The sequence below is a fragment of the Oncorhynchus mykiss genome, chromosome 9, assembly GCF_057628025.1.
Source record: "Oncorhynchus mykiss isolate SJ-2025 chromosome 9, ASM5762802v1, whole genome shotgun sequence".
NCBI classification, from domain to species: domain Eukaryota; kingdom Metazoa; phylum Chordata; class Actinopteri; order Salmoniformes; family Salmonidae; genus Oncorhynchus; species Oncorhynchus mykiss.
The window spans coordinates 83135274-83158808 of NC_143030.1; the positions used below are offsets into that span (position 1 = coordinate 83135274).

The 23535-nt window shown below is 46.0% G+C and overlaps 1 protein-coding gene across 1 annotated transcript in view; it reads right to left on the bottom strand.

Annotated features, from left to right (window-relative positions):
• ngfa (nerve growth factor a (beta polypeptide)) overlaps positions 1 to 22542 on the bottom strand; it is a 129416-nt gene extending 106874 nt beyond the window's left edge. The window contains exon 1 of the mRNA XM_036989114.2: positions 22338 to 22542. The gene's annotated coding sequence lies outside the window, so the exon portion shown is untranslated. The remainder of the gene's footprint in view (positions 1 to 22337) is intronic.
• Between the last annotated feature and the right edge of the window lie 993 nt (positions 22543 to 23535).

Here is a 23535-nt window from a genome sequence, read left to right on the forward strand (position 1 = left end):
TGTCTCTAGAGTAACCTGATGTCTCTAGAGTAACCTGATGTCTCTAGTGTAACCTGATGTAACCTGATGTCTCTAGTGTAACCTGATGTCTCTAGAGTAACCTGATGTCTCTAGAGTAACATGATGTCTCTAGAGTAACTGGATGTAACCTGATGTCTCTAGTGTAGCCTGATGTAACCTGATGTCTTTAGTGTAACCTGATGTCTCTAGAGTAACCTGATGTCTCTAGTGTAACCTGATGTCTCTAGTGTAACCTGATGTATCTAGTGTAACCTGATGTCTCTAGTGTAACCTGATGTCTCTAGAGTAACATGATGTAACCTGATGTCTCTAGAGTAACCTGATGTCTCTAGAGTAACCTGATGTCTCTAGTGTAACCTGATGTCTCTAGTTTAACCTGATGTAATCTGATGTCTCTAGTGTAACCGGATGTCTCTAGAGTAACCTGATGTAACCTGATAACTCTAGTATAACCTGATGTCTCTAGTGTAACCTGATGTCTCTAGAGTAACCTGATGTCTCTAGAGTAACCTGATGTAACCTGATGTCTCTAGTGTAACCTGATGTCTCTAGAGTAACCTGATGTCTCTAGAGTAACCTGATGTCTCTAGTGTAACCTGATGTAACCTGATGTCTCTAGTGTAACCTGATGTCTCTAGAGTAACGTGATGTCTCTAGAGTAACCTGATGTCTCTAGAGTAACTGGATGTAACCTGATGTCTCTAGTGTAGCCTGATGTAACCTGATGTCTTTAGTGTAACCTGATGTCTCTAGTGTAACCTGATGTAATCTGATGTCTCTAGTGTAACCTGATGTCTCTAGTGTAACCGGATGTCTCTAGAGTAACCTGATGTAACCTGATGTCTCTAGAGTAACCTGATGTCTCTAGAGTAACCTGATGTCTCTAGAGTAACCTGATGTCTCTAGAGTAACCTGATGTCTCTAGTGTAACCTGATGTAACCTGATGTCTCTAGTGTAACCTGATGTCTCTAGAGTAACCTGATGTCTCTAGAGTAACATGATGTCTCTAGAGTAACTGGATGTAACCTGATGTCTCTAGTGTAGCCTGATGTAACCTGATGTCTTTAGTGTAACCTGATGTCTCTAGAGTAACCTGATGTCTCTAGTGTAACCTGATGTCTCTAGTGTAACCTGATGTATCTAGTGTAACCTGATGTCTCTAGTGTAACCTGATGTCTCTAGAGTAACATGATGTAACCTGATGTCTCTAGAGTAACCTGATGTCTCTAGAGTAACCTGATGTCTCTAGTGTAACCTGATGTCTCTAGTTTAACCTGATGTAATCTGATGCCTCTAGTGTAACCTGATGTCTCTAGTGTAACCTGATGTCTCTAGAGTAACCTGATGTCTCTAGAGTAACCTGATGTAACCTGATGTCTCTAGAGTAACCTGATGTCTCTAGAGTAACCTGATGTCTCTAGAGTAACCTGATGTCTCTAGTGTAACCTGATGTAACCTGATGTGTCTAGTGTAACCTGATGTCTCTAGAGTAACGTGCTGTCTCTAGAGTAACCTGATGTCTCTAGAGTAACTGGATGTAACCTGATGTCTCTAGTGTAACCTGATGTAACCTGATGTCTTTAGTGTAACCTGATGTCTCTAGAGTAACCTGATGTCTCTAGTGTAACCTGATGTCTCTAGAGTAACCTGATGTAACCTGATGTCTCTAGAGTAACCTGATGTCTCTAGTGTAACCTGATGTCTCTAGTGTAACCTGATGTCTCTAGAGTAACTGGATGTAACCTGATGTCTCTAGTGTAGCCTGATGTAACCTGATGTCTTTAGTGTAACCTGATGTCTCTAGTGTAACCTGATGTAATCTGATGTCTCTAGTGTAACCTGATGTCTCTAGTGTAACCGGATGTCTCTAGAGTAACCTGATGTAACCTGATGTCTCTAGAGTAACCTGATGTCTCTAGAGTAACCTGATGTCTCTAGAGTAACCTGATGTCTCTAGAGTAACCTGATGTCTCTAGTGTAACCTGATGTAACCTGATGTCTCTAGTGTAACCTGATGTCTCTAGAGTAACCTGATGTCTCTAGAGTAACATGATGTCTCTAGAGTAACTGGGTGTAACCTGATGTCTCTAGTGTAGCCTGATGTAACCTGATGTCTTTAGTGTAACCTGATGTCTCTAGAGTAACCTGATGTCTCTAGTGTAACCTGATGTCTCTAGTGTAACCTGATGTATCTAGTGTAACCTGATGTCTCTAGTGTAACCTGATGTCTCTAGAGTAACATGATGTAACCTGATGTCTCTAGAGTAACCTGATGTCTCTAGAGTAACCTGATGTCTCTAGTGTAACCTGATGTCTCTAGTTTAACCTGATGTAATCTGATGTCTCTAGTGTAACCGGATGTCTCTAGAGTAACCTGATGTAACCTGATAACTCTAGTATAACCTGATGTCTCTAGTGTAACCTGATGTCTCTAGAGTAACCTGATGTCTCTAGAGTAACCTGATGTAACCTGATGTCTCTAGAGTAACCTGATGTCTCTAGAGTAACCTGATGTCTCTAGAGTAACCTGATGTCTCTAGTGTAACCTGATGTAACCTGATGTCTCTAGTGTAACCTGATGTCTCTAGAGTAACGTGATGTCTCTAGAGTAACCTGATGTCTCTAGAGTAACTGGATGTAACCTGATGTCTCTAGTGTAGCCTGATGTAACCTGATGTCTTTAGTGTAACCTGATGTCTCTAGTGTAACCTGATGTAATCTGATGTCTCTAGTGTAACCTGATGTCTCTAGTGTAACCGGATGTCTCTAGAGTAACCTGATGTAACCTGATGTCTCTAGAGTAACCTGATGTCTCTAGAGTAACCTGATGTCTCTAGAGTAACCTGATGTCTCTAGAGTAACCTGATGTCTCTAGTGTAACCTGATGTAACCTGATGTCTCTAGTGTAACCTGATGTCTCTAGAGTAACCTGATGTCTCTAGAGTAACATGATGTCTCTAGAGTAACTGGATGTAACCTGATGTCTCTAGTGTAGCCTGATGTAACCTGATGTCTTTAGTGTAACCTGATGTCTCTAGAGTAACCTGATGTCTCTAGTGTAACCTGATGTCTCTAGTGTAACCTGATGTATCTAGTGTAACCTGATGTCTCTAGTGTAACCTGATGTCTCTAGAGTAACATGATGTAACCTGATGTCTCTAGAGTAACCTGATGTCTCTAGAGTAACCTGATGTCTCTAGTGTAACCTGATGTCTCTAGTTTAACCTGATGTAATCTGATGCCTCTAGTGTAACCTGATGTCTCTAGTGTAACCTGATGTCTCTAGAGTAACCTGATGTCTCTAGAGTAACCTGATGTAACCTGATGTCTCTAGAGTAACCTGATGTCTCTAGAGTAACCTGATGTCTCTAGAGTAACCTGATGTCTCTAGTGTAACCTGATGTAACCTGATGTGTCTAGTGTAACCTGATGTCTCTAGAGTAACGTGATGTCTCTAGAGTAACCTGATGTCTCTAGAGTAACTGGATGTAACCTGATGTCTCTAGTGTAACCTGATGTAACCTGATGTCTTTAGTGTAACCTGATGTCTCTAGAGTAACCTGATGTCTCTAGTGTAACCTGATGTCTCTAGTGTAACCTGATCTATCTAGTGTAACCTGATGTATCTCGTGTAACCTGATGTCTCTAGAGTAACCTGATGTCTCTAGTGTAACCTGATGTCTCTAGAGTAACCTGATGTAACCTGATGCCTCTAGTGTAACCTGATGTCTCTACTGTAACCTGATGTCTCTAGAGTAACCTGATGTCTCTAGAGTAACCTGATGTCGCTAGAGTAACCTGATGTCTCTCGAGTAACCTGATGTCTCTAGAGTAACCTGATGTCTCTAGTGTAACCTGATGTCTCTAGTGTAACCTGATGTCTCTAGAGTAACCTGATGTAACCTGATGCCTCTAGTGTAACCTGATGTCTCTAGTGTAACCTGATGTCTCTAGAGTAACCTGGTGTCTCTAGAGTAACCTGATGTCTCTAGTGTAACCTGATGTCTCTAGTGTAACCTGATGTATCTAGTGTAACCTGATGTCTCTAGTGTAACCTGATGTCGCTAGAGTAACCTGATGTCTCTAGTGTAACCTGATGTCTCTAGAGTAACCTGATGTAACCTGATGCCTCTAGTGTAACCTGATGTCTCTACTGTAACCTGATGTCTCTAGAGTAACCTGATGTCTCTAGAGTAACCTGATATCTCTAGAGTAACCTGATGTCTCTAGAGTAACCTGATGTCTCTAGTGTAACCTGATGTCTCTAGTGTAACCTGATGTCTCTATAGTAACCTGATGTAACCTGATGCCTCTAGTGTAACCTGATGTCTCTAGTGTAACCTGATGTCTCTAGAGTAACCTGGTGTCTCTAGTGTAACCTGATGTCTCTAGAGTAACCTGATGTCTCTAGAGTAACCTGATGTCTTTAGAGTAACCTGATGTCTCTAGTGTAACCTGATGTCTCTAGTGTAACCTGATGTAATCTGATGTCTCTAGTGTAACCTGATGTCTCTAGTGTAACCTGATGTCTCTAGTGTAACCGGATGTCTCTAGAGTAACCTGATGTAACCTGATGTCTCTAGAGTAACCTGATGTCTCTAGTGTAACCTGATGTCTCTAGTGTAACCTGATGTCTCTAGTGTAACTTGATGTCTCTAGAGTAACCTGATGTCTCTAGTGTAACCTGATGTCTCTAGTGTAACCTGATGTCTCTAGTGTAACCTGATGTCTCTAGTGTAACCTGATGTCTCTAGAGTAACCTGATGTCTCTAGTGTAACCTGGTGTCTCTAGTGTAACCTGGTGTCTCTAGTGTAACCTGATGTCTCTAGTGTAACCTGGTGTACCCTGATGTCTCTAGTGTACCCTGATGTCTCTAGTGTAACCTGATGTACCCTGATGTCTCTAGAGTTTTCTTACAGCTCTAAACTCTAAACTGAACTGAACTTGCTCACGTTGAAGTTGTTCAACCCCTCCCCCCTTCTCCCACCTCTTTCTTCTCCCCACCTCTCCCTCCCCCCTTCTCCCACCTCTTTCTTCTCCCCACCTCTCCCTCCCCCCTTCTCCCACCTCTTTCTTCTCCCCACCTCTCCCTCCCCCCTTCTCCCACCTCTTTCTTCTCCCCACCTCTCCCTCCCCCCTTCTCCCACCTCTTTCACCTCTCCTCTTTCTCCCACCTCTTTCTTCTCCCCACCTCTCCCTCCCCCCTTCTCCCACCTCTTTCTTCTCCCTACCTCTCCCTCCCCCCTTCTCCCACCTCTTTCTTCTCCCCACCCCCTTCTCCCGCCTCTCTTTTCTCCCTTCGTCTCCTTTCGTCCTTTCTCTCTCCCACCTCTCTAGCTGGTAAGACTGTTTAAGTCAGTGATTCTCAACTGGTGGGTTGCAGGAGGTTTTTATTGGGCCGTGGGCACCCCCCCCGAAACATTTAAATATTTGTTTTTTTTTTTTAATAAAACGAAAAAATTTATCCAATCTGATTTTAAACAACTAAAACAAGGTAGAAAGTGTGTAGAAATTATAATGAACCTACATATCTTTGGCCCAGCGTCGTCCGGGTTAGGGGAGGGTTTGGCCCAGCGTCGTCCGGGTTAGGCGGGGGTTTGGCCAAGCGTCGTCTGGGTTAGGGGAGGGTTTGGCCCTGCGTCGTCCGGGTTAGGGGAGGGTTTGGCCAAGCGTCGTCCGGGTTAGGGGAGGGCTTGGCCCAGCATCGTCCGGGTTAGGGGAGGGTTTGGCCCAGTGTCGTCCGGGTTAGGGGAGGGTTTGGCCCAGTGTCGTCCGGGTTAGGGGAGGGTTTGGCCCAGTGTTGTCCGGGTTAGGGGGAAGGTTTGGCCCAGCGTTGTCCGGGTTAGGGGAGGGTTTGGCCCAGTGTCGTCCGGGTTAGGGGAGGGTTTGGCCCAGTGTCGTCCGGCCCAGCGTCGTCCGGGTTAGGGGGGTGTTTGGCCCAGTGTCTTTCGGGTTAGGGGAGGGTTTGGCCCAGCGTCATCCGGGTTAGGGGAGGGTTTGGCCCAGCGTCGTCCGGGTTAGGGGAGGGTTTGGCCCAGTGTCGTCCGGGTTAGGGGAGGGTTTGGCCCAGTGTCGTCCGGCCCTGCGTCGTCTGGGTTAGGGGGGTGTTTGGCCCAGTGTCTTTCGGGTTAGGGGAGGGTTTGGCCCAGCGTCATCCGGGTTAGGGGAGGGTTTGGCCCAGTGTCGTCCGGGTTAGGGGAGGGTTTGGCCCAGTGTCGTCCGGCCCAGCGTTGTCCGGGTTAGGGGGGTGTTTGGCCCAGTGTCTTTCGGGTTAGGGGAGGGTTTGGCCCAGCGTCATCCGGGTTAGGGGAGGGTTTGGCCCAGCGTCGTCCGGGTTAGGGGAGGGTTTGGCCCAGTGTCGTCCGGGTTAGGGGGGTGTTTGGCCCAGTGTCTTTCGGGTTAGGGGAGGGTTTGGCCCAGTGTCTTTCGGATTAGGGGAGGGTTTGGCCCAGCGTCATCCGGGTTAGGGGAGGGTTTGGCCCAGCATCATCCGGGTTAGGGGAGGGTTTGGCCCAGTGTCGTCCGGGTTAGGGGAGGGCTTGGCCCAGTGTCGTCCGGGTTAGGGGAGGGTTTGGCCCAGTGTCGTCCGGGTTAGGGGGGGGTTTGGCCGGCAGGGATGTCCTTGTCTCATCGCGCTCTAGCGACTCCTGTGGCGGGCTGGGTACATGCACGCTGACATGGTCGCCAGGTGTACGGTGTTTCCTCACATTGGTGCGGCTGGCTTCCAGGTTAAGCGGGCAGTGTGTCAAGGAGCAGTGCGGATTGGCTGGGTTGTGTTTCAGAGGAGCGGCTCTCGACCTTCGCCTCTCCTGAGTCTGTACGGGAGTTGCTGCGATGGGACAAGACTGTAACTACCAATTGGATATGACAACATTTTGGGATAAAGAAATAAAAAATAAACCAGTGAAAATTCCTTTTTGTCAAAAATCAAATCAAATCAAATCAAATTTTATTTGTCACATACACATGGTTAGCAGATGTTAATGCGAGTGTAGCGAAATGCTTGTGCTTCTAGTTCCGACAATGCAGTAATAACCAACAAGTAATCTAACTAACCATTCCAAAACTACTGTCTTAAACACAGTGTAAGGGGATAAAGAATATGTACATAAGGATATATGAATGAGTGATGGTACAGAGCAGCATAGGCAGGATACAGTAGATGGTATCGAGTACAGTATATACATATGAGGTGAGTATGTAAACAAAGTGGCATAGTTAAAGTGGCTAGTGATACATGTATTACATAAGGATGCAGTCAATGATATAGAGTACAGTATATACGTATGCATATGAGATGAATAATGTAGGGTAAGTAACATTATATAAGGTAGCATTGTTTAAAGTGGCTAGTGATATATTTACATCATTTCCCATCAATTCCCATTATTAAAGTGATGGGGATGTTGTTCCCCTGTCAATGTGATGAGGATGTTGTTCCCCTGTCAATGAGAAAGATGGGGATGTTGATCCCCTGTCAATGAGAAAGATGGGGATGTTGTTCCCCTGTCAATGAGAAAGATGGGGATGTTGTTCCCCTGTCAATGTGATGAGGATGTTGTTCCCCTGTCAATGAGACAGATGGGGATGTTGTTCCCCTGTCAATGAGACAGATGGGGATGTTGTTCCCTTGTCATATAATTCTAACACTTACTGTCAATATAGCGTTCAAAACATTTTCCTGATTGCATTTCGTCCTGGTAGAGAGCAGGATCACACCATAGAGACCAGGATCACACAATAGAGACCAGGATCACGCCATAGAGATCAGGATCAATACAACTAACACAGGATCACACCATAGAGACCAGGTTCACAGCATAGAGAGCAGGATCACACCATAGAGACCAGGATCACACCATAGAGACCAGGATCACACAATAGAGACCAGGAACACACCATAGAGATCAGGATCAATACAACTAACACAGTATCACACCATAGAGACCAGGATCACACCATAGAGAGCAGGATCACACCATAGAGACCCGGATCACACAATAGAGACCAGGAACACACCATAGAGATCAGGATCAATACAACTAACGCAGTATAACACCATAGAGACCAGGATCACACCATAGAGACCAGGATCACACTATAGAGATCAGGATCACACCATAGAGACCAGGATCACACCATAGAGACCAGGATCACACCATATAGACCAGGATCACACCATAGAGACCAGGAACATACCATGAGATCAGGATCACACCATAGAGACCAGGATCACACTATAGAGATCAGGATCACACCATAGAGACCAGGATCAATACAACTAACACAGAATCACACCATAGAGACCAGGATCACACTATAGAGACCAGGATCACACCATAGAGAGAGGTTCACACCATAGAGACCAGGATCACACCATAGAGACCAGGATCGAACCATAGGGACCAGGATCATACCGTAGAGACCAGGATCACACCATAGAGACCAGGATCACACCATAGAGACCAGGATCACACCATAGAGACCAGGATCATACCATAGAGACCAGGATCACACCATAGAGACCAGGATCAGACCATAGAGACCAGGATCACACCATATAGACCAGGATCACACCATAGAGACCAGGATCACACCATAGAGACCAGGATCACACCACATAGACCAGGATCACACAATAGAGACCAGGATCACAACATAGAGACCAGGATCACACCATAGAGACCAGGATCACACCACAGAGACCAGGATCGCACCATAGAGACCAGGATCCCACCATAGAGACCAGGATCACACCATAGAGATCAGGATCAATACAACTAACACAGTATCACACCATAGAGACCAGGATCAAACCATAGAGAGCAGGATCACACCATAGAGACCAGGATCACACAATAGAGACCAGGAACACACCATAGAGATCTGGATCAATACAACTAACACAGTATCACACCATAGAGACCAGGATCACACCATAGAGACCAGGATCACACTATAGAGATCAGGATCACACCATAGAGACCAGGATCAATACAACTAACACAGAATCACACCATAGAGACCAGGATCACACCATAGAGACCAGGATCACACTATAGAGACCAGGATCACACCATAGAGACCAGGATCACACCATAGAGATCAGGATCATACCATAGAGACCAGGATCACACCATAGAGATCAGGATCACACCATATAGACCAGGATCACACCATATAGACCAGGATCATACCATAGAGACCAGGATCACACCATAGAGACCAGGATCACACCATAGAGACCAGGATCACACTATAGAGATCAGGATCACACCATAGAGACCAGGATCAATACAACTAACACAGAATCACACCATAGAGACCAGGATCATACCATAGAGACCAGGATCACACCATAGAGACCAGGATCAAACCACAGAAACCAGGATCACACCATAGAGACCAGGATCACACAATAGAGACCAGGATTACACCATAGAGATCAGGATCAATACAACTAACACAGTATCACACCATAGAGACCAGGATCACACCATAGAGAGCAGGATCACACCATAGAGAGCAGGATCACACCGTAGAGATCAGGATCACACCATAGAGACCAGGATCACACCATAGAGACCAGGATCACACCATAGAGACCAGGATCATATCATAGAGACCAGGATCATACCATAGAGACCAAGATCACACCATAGAGACCAGGATCACAGAATAGAGACCAGGATCATACCATGAGATCAGGATCACACCATAGAGACCAGGATCACACCATAGAGACCAGGATCACACCATAGAGGCCAGGATCACACCATAGAGATCAGGATCACACTATAGAGATCAGGATCACACCATAGAGACCAGGATCAATACAACTAACACAGAATCACACCATAGAGACCAGGATGACTCCATAGAGACCAGGATCACACTATAGAGACCAGGATCACACCATAGAGACCAGGATCACACAATAGAGACCAGGAACACACCATAGAGATCTGGATCAATACAACTAACACAGTATCACACCATAGAGACCAGGATCACACCATAGAGAGCAGGATCACACCATAGAGACCAGGATCACACAATAGAGACCAGGAACACACCATAGAGATCTGGATCAATACAACTAACACAGTATCACACCATAGAGACCAGGATCACACCATAGAGACCAGGATCACACTATAGAGATCAGGATCACACCATAGAGACCAGGATCAATACAACTAACACAGAATCACACCATAGAGACCAGGATCACACCATAGAGACCAGGATCACACCATAGAGACCAGGATCACACCATAGAGACCAGGATCACACCATAGAGATCAGGATCATACCATAGAGACCAGGATCACACCATAGAGACCAGGATCACACCATATAGACCAGGATCAGACCATATAGACCAGGATCATACCATAGAGACCAGGATCACACCATAGAGACCAGGATCACACCATAGAGACCAGGATCACACTATAGAGATCAGGATCACACCATAGAGACCAGGATCAATACAACTAACACAGAATCACACCATAGAGACCAGGATCATACCATAGAGACCAGGATCACACCATAGAGACCAGGATCAAACCACAGAGACCAGGATCACACCATAGAGACCAGGATCACACAATAGAGCCCAGGATCACACCATAGAGATCAGGATCAATACAACTAACACAGTATCACACCATAGAGACCAGGATCACACCATAGAGAGCAGGATCACACCATAGAGACCAGGATCACACCATAGAGATCAGGATCACACCATAGAGACCAGGATCACACCATAGAGACCAGGATCACACCATAGAGACCAGGATCATATCATAGAGACCAGGATCATACCATAGAGACCAAGATCACACCATAGAGACCAGGATCACAGAATAGAGACCAGGATCATACCATGAGATCAGGATAACACCATAGAGACCAGGATCACATCATAGAGACCAGGATCACACCATAGAGGCCAGGATCACACCATAGAGATCAGGATCACACTATAGAGACCAGGATCAATACAACTAACACAGAATCACACCATAGAGACCAGGATCACACCATAGAGACCAGGATCACACTATAGAGACCAGGATCACACCATAGAGACCAGGATGACACCATAGAGACCAGGATCACACCATAGAGACCAGGATCACACCACATAGACCAGGATCACACAATAGAGACCAGGATCACACCATAGAGACCAGGATCACACCATAGAGACCAGGATCACACCACAGAGACCAGGATCGCACCATAGAGACCAGGATCCCACCATAGAGACCAGGATCACACCATAGAGATCAGGATCAATACAACTAACACAGTATCACACCATAGAGACCAGGATCACACCATAGAGAGCAGGATCACACCATAGAGACCAGGATCACACAATAGAGACCAGGAACACACCATAGAGATATGGATCAATACAACTAACACAGTATCACACCATAGAGACCAGGATCACACCATAGAGACCAGGATCACACTATAGAGATCAGGATCACACCATAGAGACCAGGATCAATACAACTAACACAGAATCACACCATAGAGACCAGGATCACACCATAGAGACCAGGATCACACTATAGAGACCAGGATCACACCATAGAGACCAGGATCACACCATAGAGATCAGGATCATACCATAGAGACCAGGATCACACCATAGAGACCAGGATCACACCATATAGACCAGGATCACACCATATAGACCAGGATCATACCATAGAGACCAGGATCACACCATAGAGACCAGGATCACACCATAGAGACCAGGATCACACCACATAGACCAGGATCACACAATAGAGACCAGGATCACACCATAGAGACCAGGATCACACCATAGAGACCAGGATCACACCACAGAGACCAGGATCGCACCATAGAGACCAGGATCCCACCATAGAGACCAGGATCACACCATAGAGATCAGGATCAATACAACTAACACAGTATCACACCATAGAGACCAGGATCAAACCATAGAGAGCAGGATCACACCATAGAGACCAGGATCACACAATAGAGACCAGGAACACACCATAGAGATCTGGATCAATACAACTAACACAGTATCAAACCATAGAGACCAGGATCACACCATAGAGACCAGGATCACACTATAGAGATCAGGATCACACCATAGAGACCAGGATCAATACAACTAACACAGAATCACACCATAGAGACCAGGATCACACCATAGAGACCAGGATCACACTATAGAGACCAGGATCACACCATAGAGACCAGGATCACACCATAGAGATCAGGATCATACCATAGAGACCAGGATCACACCATAGAGATCAGGATCACACCATATAGACCAGGATCACAACATATAGACCAGGATCATACCATAGAGACCAGGATCACACCATAGAGACCAGGATCACACCATAGAGACCAGGATCACACTATAGAGATCAGGATCACACCATAGAGACCAGGATCAATACAACTAACACAGAATCACACCATAGAGACCAGGATCATACCATAGAGACCAGGATCACACCATAGAGACCAGGATCAAACCACAGAAACCAGGATCACACCATAGAGACCAGGATCACACAATAGAGACCAGGATCACACCATAGAGATCAGGATCAATACAACTAACACAGTATCACACCATAGAGACCAGGATCACACCATAGAGAGCAGGATCACACCATAGAGACCAGGATCACACCGTAGAGATCAGGATCACACCATAGAGACCAGGATCACACCATAGAGACCAGGATCACACCATAGAGACCAGGATCATATCATAGAGACCAGGATCATACCATAGAGACCAAGATCACACCATAGAGACCAGGATCACAGAATAGAGACCAGGATCATACCATGAGATCAGGATCACACCATAGAGACCAGGATCACACCATAGAGACCAGGATCACACCATAGAGGCCAGGATCACACCATAGAGATCAGGATCACACTATAGAGATCAGGATCACACCATAGAGACCAGGATCAATACAACTAACACAGAATCACACCATAGAGACCAGGATGAGTCCATAGAGACCAGGATCACACTATAGAGACCAGGATCACACCATAGAGACCAGGATCACACAATAGAGACCAGGAACACACCATAGAGATCTGGATCAATACAACTAACACAGTATCACACCATAGAGACCAGGATCACACCATAGAGAGCAGGATCACACCATAGAGACCAGGATCACACAATAGAGACCAGGAACACACCATAGAGATCTGGATCAATACAACTAACACAGTATCACACCATAGAGACCAGGATCACACCATAGAGACCAGGATCACACTATAGAGATCAGGATCACACCATAGAGACCAGGATCAATACAACTAACACAGAATCACACCATAGAGACCAGGATCACACCATAAAGACCAGGATCACACTATAGAGACCAGGATCACACCATAGAGACCAGGATCACACCATAGAGATCAGGATCATACCATAGAGACCAGGATCACACCATAGAGACCAGGATCACACCATATAGACCAGGATCACACCATATAGACCAGGATCATACCATAGAGACCAGGATCACACCATAGAGACCAGGATGACACCATAGAGACCAGGATCACACTATAGAGATCAGGATCACACCATAGAGACCAGGATCAATACAACTAACACAGAATCACACCATAGAGACCAGGATCATACCATAGAGACCAGGATCACAGAATAGAGACCAGGATCAAACCACAGAGACCAGGATCACACCATAGAGACCAGGATCACACAATAGAGACCAGGAACACACCATAGAGATCTGGATCAATACAACTAACACAGTATCACACCATAGAGACCAGGATCACACCATAGAGACCAGGATCACACTATAGAGATCAGGATCACACCATAGAGACCAGGATCAATACAACTAACACAGAATCACACCATAGAGACCAGGATCACACCATAGAGACCAGGATCACACTATAGAGACCAGGATCACACCATAGAGACCAGGATCACACCATAGAGATCAGGATCATACCATAGAGACCAGGATCACACCATAGAGACCAGGATCACACCATATAGACCAGGATCACACCATATAGACCAGGATCATACCATAGAGACCAGGATCACACCATAGAGACCAGGATCACACCATAGAGACCAGGATCACACTATAGAGATCAGGATCACACCATAGAGACCAGGATCAATACAACTAACACAGAATCACACCATAGAGACCAGGATCATACCATAGAGACCAGGATCACAGAATAGAGACCAGGATCAAACCACAGAGACCAGGATCACACCATAGAGACCAGGATCACACAATAGAGACCAGGATCACACCATAGAGATCAGGATCAATACAACTAACACAGTATCACACCATAGAGACCAGGATCACACCATAGAGAGCAGGATCACACCATAGAGACCAGGATCACACCATAGAGATCAGGATCACACCATAGAGACCAGGATCACACCATAGAGACCAGGATCACACCATAGAGACCAGGATCATATCATAGAGACCAGGATCATACCATAGAGACCAAGATCACACCATAGAGACCAGGATCACAGAATAGAGACCAGGATCATACCATGAGATCAGGATCACACCATAGAGACCAGGATCACATCATAGAGACCAGGATCACACCATAGAGGCCAGGATCACACCATAGAGATCAGGATCACACTATAGAGACCAGGATCAATACAACTAACACAGAATCACACCATAGAGACCAGGATCACACCATAGAGACCAGGATCACACTATAGAGACCAGGATCACACCATAGAGACCAGGATGACACCATAGAGACCAGGATCACACCATAGAGACCAGGATCACACCACATAGACCAGGATCACACAATAGAGACCAGGATCACACCATAGAGACCAGGATCACACCATAGAGACCAGGATCACACCACAGAGACCAGGATCGCACCATAGAGACCAGGATCCCACCATAGAGACCAGGATCACACCATAGAGATCAGGATCAATACAACTAACACAGTATCACACCATAGAGACCAGGATCACACCATAGAGAGCAGGATCACACCATAGAGACCAGGATCACACAATAGAGACCAGGAACACACCATAGAGATCTGGATCAATACAACTAACACAGTATCACACCATAGAGACCAGGATCACACCATAGAGACCAGGATCACACTATAGAGATCAGGATCACACCATAGAGACCAGGATCAATACAACTAACACAGAATCACACCATAGAGACCAGGATCACACCATAGAGACCAGGATCACACTATAGAGACCAGGATCACACCATAGAGACCAGGATCACACCATAGAGATCAGGATCATACCATAGAGACCAGGATCACACCAGAGAGACCAGGATCACACCATATAGACCAGGATCATACCATATAGACCAGGATCATACCATAGAGACCAGGATCACACCATAGAGACCAGGATCACACCATAGAGACCAGGATCACACTATAGAGATCAGGATCACACCATAGAGACCAGGATCAATACAACTAACACATAATCACACCATAGAAACCAGGATCATACCATAGAGACCAGGATCACACCATAGAGACCAGGATCAAACCACAGAGACCAGGATCACACCATAGAGACCAGGATCACACAATAGAGACCAGGATCACACCATAGAGATCAGGATCAATACAACTAACACAGTATCACACCATAGAGACCAGGATCACACCATAGAGAGCAGGATCACACCATAGAGACCAGGATCACACCATAGAGATCAGGATCACACCATAGAGACCAGGATCACACCATAGAGAACAGGATCACACCATAGAGACCAGGATCATATCATAGAGACCAGGATCATACCATAGAGACCAAGATCACACCATAGAGACCAGGATCACAGAATAGAGACCAGGATCATACCATGAGATCAGGATCACACCATAGAGACCAGGATCACACCATAGAGACCAGGATCACACCATAGAGGCCAGGATCACACCATAGAGATCAGGATCACACTATAGAGATCAGGATCACACCATAGAGACCAGGATCACACCATAGAGATCAGGATCATACCAAAGAGACCAGGATCACACCATAGAGATCAGGATCAATACAACTAACACAGTATCACACCATAGAGACCAGGATCACACCATAGAGAGCAGGATTACACCATAGAGACCAGGATCACACAATAGAGACCAGGAACACACCATAGAGATCTGGATCAATACAACTAACACAGTATCACACCATAGAGACCAGGATCATTCCATAGAGACCAGGATCACACTATAGAGATCAGGATCGCACCATAGAGACCAGGATCAATACAACTAACACAGAATCACACCATAGAGACCAGGATCACACCATAGAGACCAGGATCACACTATAGAGACCAGGATCACACCATAGAGACCAGGATGACACCATAGAGACCAGGATCACACCATAGAGACCAGGATCACACCACATAGACCAGGATCACACAATAGAGACCAGGATCACACCATAGAGACCAGGATCACACCATAGAGACCAGGATCACACTACAGAGACCAGGATCGCACCATAGAGACCAGGATCCCACCATAGAGACCAGGATCACACCATAGAGATCAGGATCAATACAACTAACACAGTATCACACCATAGAGACCAGGATCACACCATAGAGAGCAGGATCACACCATAGAGACCAGGATCACACAATAGAGACCAGGAACACACCATAGAGATCTGGATCAATACAACTAACACAGTATCACACCATAGAGACCAGGATCACACCATAGAGACCAGGATCACACTATAGAGATCAGGATCACACCATAGAGACCAGGATCAATACAACTAACACAGAATCACACCATAGAGACCAGGATCACACCATAGAGACCATGATCACACTATAGAGACCAGGATCACACCATAGAGACCAGGATCACACCATAGAGATCAGGATCATACCATAGAGACCAGGATCACACCATAGAGACCAGGATCACACCATATAGACCAGGATCACACCATATAGACCAGGATCATACCATAGAGACCAGGATCACACCATAGAGACCAGGATCACACCATAGAGACCAGGATCACACTATAGAGATCAGGATCACACCATAGAGACCAGGATCAATACAACTAACACAGAATCACACCATAGAGACCAGGATCATACCATAGAGACCAGGATCACAGCATAGAGACCAGGATCAAACCACAGAGACCAGGATCACACCATAGAGACCAGGATCACACAATAGAGACCAGGATCACACCATAGAGATCAGGATCAATACAACTAACACAGTATCACACCATAGAGACCAGGATCACACCATAGAGAGCAGGATCACACCATAGAGACCAGGATCACACCATAGAGATCAGGATCACACCATAGAGACCAGGATCACACCATAGAGACCAGGATCACACCATAGAGACCAAGATCATATCATAGAGACCAGGATAATACCATAGAGACCAAGATCACACCATAGAGACCAGGATCACAGAATAGAGACCAGGATCATACCATGAGATCAGGATCACACCATAGAGACCAGGATCACACCATAGAGACCAGGATCACACCATAGAGGCCAGGATCACACCATAGAGATCAGGATCACACTATAGAGATCAGGATCACACCATAGAGACCAGGATCAATACAACTAACACAGAATCACACCATAGAGACCAGGATCACACCATAGAGACCAGGATCACACTATAGAGACCAGGATCACACCATAGAGACCAGGATCACACCATAGAGATCAGGATCATACCATAGAGACCAGGATCACACCATAGAGACCAGGATCACACCATATAGACCAGGATCACACCATATAGACCAGGATCATACCATAGAGACCATGATCACACCATAGAGACCAGGATCACACCATAGAGACCAGGATCACACTATAGAGATCAGGATCACACCATAGAGACCAGGATCAATACAACTAACACAGAATCACACCATAGAGACCAGGATCATACCATAGAGACCAGGATCACACCATAGAGACCAGGATCAAACCACAGAGACCAGGATCACACCATAGAGACCAGGATCACACAATAGAGACCAGGATCACACCATAGAGATCAGGATCAATACAACTAACACAGTATCACACCATAGAGACCAGGATCACACCATAGAGAGCAGGATCACACCATAGAGACCAGGATCACACCATAGAGATCAGGATCACACCATAGAGACCAGGATCACACCATAGAGACCAGGATCACACCATAGAGACCAGGATCATATCAAAGAGACCAGGATCATACCATAGAGACCAAGATCACACCATAGAGACCAGGATCACAGAATAGAGACCAGGATCATACCATGAGATCAGGATCACACCATAGAGACCAGGATCACACCATAGAGACCAGGATCACACCATAGAGGCCAGGATCACACCATAGAGATCAGGATCAATACAACTAACACAGGATCACACCATAGAGAGCAGGATCACACCATAGAGACCAGGATCACACCATAGAGACCAGGATCATACCATAGAGACCAGGATCACAACATAGAGACCAGGATCACACCATAGAGACCAGGATCACACCATAGATACCAGGATCACACCATAGAGACCAGGATCACACCATAGAGACCAGGATCACACCATAGAGACCAGGATCACACCATAGAGACCAGGATGACACCATAGAGACCAGGATCACACCATAGAGACCAGGATCACACCACATAGACCAGGATCACACCATAGAGACCAGGATCACACCATAGAGACCAGGATCACACCATAGAGACCAGGATCACACCACAGAGACCAGGATCACACCATAGAGACCAGGATCACAACATAGAGACCAGGATCACACCATAGAGACCAGGATGACTCCATAGAGACCAGGATCACACCATAGAGACCAGGATCACACCACATAGACCAGTATCACAACATAGAGACCAGGATCACACCATAGAGACCAGGATCACACCATAGAGACCAGGATCACACCACAGAGACCAAGATCACACCATAGAGACCAGGATCCCACCATAGAGACCAGGATCACACCATAGAGATCAGGATCAATACAACTAACACAGTATCACACCATAGAGACCAGGATCACACCATAGAGAGCAGGATCACACCATAGAGACCAGGATCACACAATAGAGACCAGGATCACACCATAGAGACAAGGATGACACCATAGAGACCAGGATCACACCATAGAGACCAGGATCACACCACATAGACCAGGATCACACCATAGAGACCAGGATCACACCATAGAGACCATGATCATACCATAGAGACCAGGATCACACCACAGAGACCAGGATGACACCATAGAGACCAGGATCACTCCATAGAGACCAGGATCACACCATAGAGACCAGGATGACTCCATAGAGACCAGGATCACACCATAGAGACCAGGATCACACCACATAGACCAGTATCACAACATAGAGACCAGGATCACACCATAGAGACCAGGATCACACCATAGAGACCAGGATCACACCACAGAGACCAAGATCACACCATAGAGACCAGGATCCCACCATAGAGACCAGGATCACACCATAGAGATCAGGATCAATACAACTAACACAGTATCACACCATAGAGACCAGGATCACACCATAGAGAGCAGGATCACACCATAGAGACCAGGATCACACAATAGAGACCAGGAACACACCATAGAGATCAGGATCAATACAACTAACACAGTATCACACCATAGAGACCAGGATCACACTATAGAGACCAGGATCACACTATAGAGATCAGGATCACACCCTAGAGACCTGGATCAATACAACTAACACAGAATCACACCATAGAGACCAGGATCACACCATAGAGACCAGGATCACACTATAGAGACCAGGATCACACCATAGAGACCAGGATCACACCATAGAGATCAGGATCATACCATAGAGACCAGGATCACACCATAGAGACCAGGATCACACCATATAGACCAGGATCACACCATAGAGACCAGGATCATACCATAGAGACCAGGATCACACCATAGATACCAGGATCACACCATAGAGACCAGGATCAATACAACTAACACAGAATCACATCATAGAGACCAGGATCATACCATAGAGACCAGGATCACACTATAGAGACCAGGATCACACCATAGAGACCAGGATCACACCATAGAGACCAGGATCACACCATAGAGACCAGGATCACACCATAGAGACCAGGATCATACCATAGAGACCAGGATCACACCATAGAGACCAGGATCACACCATAGAGACCAGGATCACACCATAGAGACCAGGATCATACCATAGAGACCAGCATCACACCATAGAGACCAGGATCACACCATATAGACCAGGATCACACCATAGAGACCAGGATCACACCATAGAGACCAGGATCATACCATAGAGACCAGCATCACACCATAGAGACCAGGATCACACCATAGAGACCAGGATCACACCATAGAGACCAGGATCATATCATAGAGACCAGGATCATACCATAGAGACCAGGATCACACCATAGAGACCAGGATCACAGAATAGAGACCAGGATCATACCATGAGATCAGGATCACACCATAGAGACCAGGATCACACCATAGAGACCAGGATCACACCATAGAGACCAGGATCACACCATAGAGACCCGGATCAATACAACTAACACAGGATCACACCATAGAGAGCAGGATCACACCATAGAGACCAGGATCACACCATAGAGACCAGGATCACACCATAGAGATCAGGATCACACCATAGAGACCAGGATCAATACAACTAACACAGAATCACACCATAGAGACCAGGATCACACCATAGAGATCAGGATCACACCATAGAGACCAGGATCACACCATAGAGACCAGGATCACACCATAGAGACCAGGATCATATCATAGAGACCAGGATCATACCATAGAGACCAGGATCACACTATAGAGACCAGGATCACAGAATAGAGACCAGGATCATACCATGAGATCAGGATCACACCATAGAGACCAGGATCACACAATAGAGACCAGGATCACACCACATAGACCAGGATCATACCATAGAGACCAGGATCACACCATAGAGACCAGGATCACACCATAGAGACCAGGATCACACCACAGAGACCAGGATCACACCATAGAGACCAGGATCACACCATAGAGACCAGGATCACACCATAGAGACCAGGATGACACCATAGAGACCAGGATCACACCATAGAGACCAGGATCACACCATAGAGACCAGGATCACACCACAGAGACCAGGATCACACCATAGAGACCAGGATCACACCATAGAGACCAGGATGACACCATAGAGACCAGGATCACACCATAGAGACCAGGATCACACCACAGAGACCAGGATCACACCATAGAGACCAGGATGACACCATAGAGACCAGGATCACACCATAGAGACCAGGATCACACCACATAGACCAGGATCACACCATAGAGACCAGGATCACACCATAGAGACCAGGATCACACCATAGAGACCAGGATCACACCACAGAGACCAGGATCACACCATAGAGACCAGGATCACACCACAGAGACCAGGATCACACCATAGAGACCAGGATCACATTTAAACATCTCTGTACAACCATTTACCTCAAAAACCTGTCTGTCACAATTCACTGTTGAAACTCTGTTCTATAGACAGACAGGCATACTAGGAAAACACCCTGGCTACTTAACAGTCACTGCTATGCTGGTCATCATGTAGTTTATATACCATGTACTGTCTGTTGGACCTTCGATCCAACTTAGTGGTTAGCTACAAATGAGGATCTACTTTCACATAATGACAGGCACACGCACACACACACACACACACACACACACACACACACACACACACACACACACACACACACACACACACACACACACACACACACACACACACACACACACACACACACAGAGTCGTGTATAACTAACCTAGTGGGGGAACACTCAAAATCCTGTTGTTTCCCTTGCGGAGACCAAGAAAATGTCCCCAGTTGGTCAAATTTGTCTTAGTTTACTATTCTTGTGGGTACTTCAGGTTAAACATGTATACACACACACACACACACACACACACACACACACACACACACACACACACACACACACACACACACACACACCGTGAGTGAACAGCACTGAAAACTTTGTGCTCCTACCTCCGTCTATGCTTTCCGTCTGTCCCTCTCTTCCTCTCTAATCCCCCAGTGAGAGACAGATCCCAGTGAAAGGGGGAAATATAGTCCACCTATTGCTCTGCTCTGCTCCCTGTCAGAATTATCCCAAACTCCCAATCTGGCATCCTCTTTTAAAGCCTTAGACGCAGCTCCTGATCCATCCACTGTGTGTGTTGGTCTGTCTCCCACTCTCTTTGGGAAAGAATTGTTCTGAAAGTTAAAGGAGTCTCAAAGCTTGTCCCACCCTCCCGTTAGGCTGCCTGCAGGTCCTAGTGCCTACCCACCTCTCTCTCCCCGCCCACCTGGAGAGCTCCACTGTTCCTCAGGTCTATTCAATGGCCCTGTAGAGCCAGAGTATTGCTGTTTGTCTTCTTTGCCTGGCAGTTCATTGATTAATTAATGGTCAGAATCAGTCCCTGATTAGAGGGGAAGGAGGAAAATCTCCTACGCTCTTCTCTTTCACTCACTAAGATTAAAACCTCTATCCTAGACTCTCCTCACTAAGGTTAAAACATCTCTCCTAGACTCTCCTCACTAAGATTAAAACATCTCTCCTAGACTCTCCTCACTAAGATTAAAACATCTCTCCTAGACTCTCCTCACTAAGATTAAAACATCTCTCCTAGACTCTCCTCACTAAGATTAAAACATCTCTCCTAGACTCCTCACTAAGATTAAAACATCTATCCTAGACTCTCCTCACTAAGATTAAAACATCTCTCCTAGACTCTCCTCACTAAGATTAAAACATCTCTCCTAGACTCTCCTCACTAAGATTAAAACCTGCAGTCACCCCCTCTCATTCATTCTTCCCTTGTCCTCATTCTTTCACTCACTCACACCTTTCCCCTTCTTCCTCTCATCTATGTGACCGTACGAGATACAACAGTGTTACTGTAAGACCAGTCAGCGTGTAACATGTTCCTTCAGTAAAACTCAAAGTTCCCATTCATAAAGTAATAATGAAGACCGTGATCTTGAGTTTCATGTGCATGATTTCAGTTGGGATTACATAGAACGTAGTTAGTGATCGATCCGTAAAGGTCATCAGAAAGTAACACATACATTATCCTACACAGTTTACACACCGTTACAGGGTCATACTAACTACAGAGAGACCTGAGGCCTCATTTATACCAGTCTACGGAGCACAGTGAGGTCATACTAACTACAGAGAGAC